General features: G+C 33.7%; 1 long non-coding RNA gene across 1 annotated transcript; it reads right to left on the reverse strand.

Annotated features, from left to right (window-relative positions):
* Positions 1-512: 512 nt before the first annotated feature.
* LOC139877734 (uncharacterized) lies at positions 513-2,035 on the reverse strand. The gene is made up of 3 exons (XR_011768752.1): positions 1,313-2,035; positions 1,166-1,218; positions 513-981 (listed from the first exon to the last, which is right to left on the reverse strand). It is a non-coding gene; the product is annotated as an uncharacterized lncRNA (long non-coding RNA).
* Between the last annotated feature and the right edge of the window lie 355 nt (positions 2,036-2,390).

The following is a 2,390-nucleotide window of genomic DNA, read 5'->3' on the forward strand; positions in this document are numbered from 1 at the left end:
TTGCAAATGGAATCCGAACTTGAGTGTCCAAGTTTTCACTTTGGGTGCATGTGGGATACTTTACACCTTGTTTCATGGCTATGATCATGCCATTACAAGGATGTAAAGGTGTTCAAGTTGGCTAGTTGATAGTCTTGATGATTCCTTGAAGTTTCTTGAAGTGTTTATGGTTTTCCTATAAATAGGCCTTAGTAACTCATTGTAATACACACCACCACGAAATTAATACAAATAGAACACTCTTTGGTTGGACGTGGACTAAGGCAATCACTTGTGATTGCATATAACCACGTTAAATTCCCGTGTTATTTATCATTCGTGCAAGTTTTACGATTATCACTATATTTTTCGTTTGTTGGAAGTGGGTTAGATAACTTGGGGTTATCTTGTCTTGTTTGGGCTCACCTAGTCGGGTTTCCTAACAATATTATCATTATCAATCAATGTATGAAACAAATAAACAATAAACAAACGACATTTAATTGTTTTCGGGATATAAACTAGTTGCACGTAATTGTAAACCACAAGCATAATTCGAGAACATAAACCAAGTGACTTGAGATTATAATTTTAGATCAAACAACATATTTCTAAAATTTCCATCCAAAAGGGCGCCCTTCAAACATCCAAAAAGAGCCACATTATCCTTTTAATAGGCTGGTCGTAGCTAGTAGTAAGTATATCAAGCTTCATCAGGGGAAATCACAAGTGCCGCGTGTCGTGCTACTCTAGGGTGGAATCCTTGATTTGAGGTGTAACATTGTACAACACGAATTGGAAGTTGAGAGATATTTTTGATTCTGCAATGACTAATGCACATCATCAAGTCTTGATCGCTTTCTAGCTGGATCCGTAATGGTCGGCTTAACCCTGAAATGAGTAGTAGGTCATCCTGTAATCAATACTAGCATCGTTGGAAACCGGATCAAACAGTTGAGAGACTTCCGTCTTCACATGTGCAAATTTTACTGAGGATGAATACTTAATCTGTTATCAAAACAAACCATATATATATTAGCTACAAAATAATAATAATAAATAAAATAAAGATACTTATAAATATCATAATAATAATTAATATAATTAACTACAATTATAATTAGTATTTATTATATACGGAGTACATAAGAAGAAATGGATAGATTTGAGAGAAGAAAATGCATACCAACGCTGACAATCAAATTCTGCGCCAGAAAGCTTGAAACTTGGGATATAACTCTGTAGTTTTAATTAATTAGTTAATTAATTAATTAATTAATTATTATATTTATATAAAAAAATGGATATATTCAAGAAAGAAGAAAACACATACCACTGATGACGGTTGATGTTCTTCCCATGCTTTATACGTGTGAGAATCTAAAACCAGTGAGTCAGTGATTGACGACCAAATTGTGCGCCAGAAGAAAGCTGGAAACTTGGCAAACATTCCTCTAGTTCTTTAAACAGTGAATCCAAGAAGACAAAAGGTTGGCGGATGTTTTCGTCATCTAATTTGAAAATCATATCAAAAGCATAATCATGTGATTCAGCATCAATATTATTATTCTTCAAGCACATGCCAAGACATAAGCAAGACTGAGCAACAGTGGCAGGGATCAATTCACTAAAATTTGTGGAGCAGTATGTGTGGTAAGTTTCAAATGCCTTGAGAGCAAGTTTACCAAACCCATCTCGCTTATAGTGATAAGTTTTTTTATATTCATAAACTTCGTCACCATAATACATATTCAATATGTATTCCCAATTTTAGTGCCCATGTTCTCCATGTGAAGTATAGATGGTGGGAAAAACTAGACAAAAAACTAGGCCATGATTTTTAGCCATGATTTCTACTGCTTCATGAAGTTCTCCATATGAGTGGTAGATGCTAGTCTTCAACTCAGCTAGTCTCTGTTATTAAAACAAAAATACAATTCAATCAAATTTACGTTTTTATGTAATAATATGTATATGTATATTAACAACTATTAACATAAAAATTAACAACCACCACAACAACGACAGCAAAAAGCTTCATGTATTCATTTTTATCAATCAATCAACGTTCAAATCAAATTTGTTAAGGTTTTTCCCTATTTCAACCACAAGCACCTAACTGTTTCTTTCCTCCGTCCCCAAACAAACAAACATGAAACGTGTTGTAAGAAGGAACTGTCTAATAATAATCATACTCAAAATCATCAAAGTAGTCTTAACAAACAATAACAAAATAAAATGTACGGAGTATGTAATAAATCATGGATGATTTTGACATGAATGGATGAATAAATGGATCTGATGAGATAGAGATGAAAACACATACTGTACCTCTAGTTCCCGCCTATGTAGTCTTTTATAATACGCCTTCAACTTCTTCATCTCCATCGTATCTCGAGTATCGATCGACT

The sequence above is a fragment of the Rutidosis leptorrhynchoides genome, chromosome 11 (genome assembly GCF_046630445.1).
Source record: "Rutidosis leptorrhynchoides isolate AG116_Rl617_1_P2 chromosome 11, CSIRO_AGI_Rlap_v1, whole genome shotgun sequence".
NCBI lineage: Eukaryota > Viridiplantae > Streptophyta > Magnoliopsida > Asterales > Asteraceae > Rutidosis > Rutidosis leptorrhynchoides.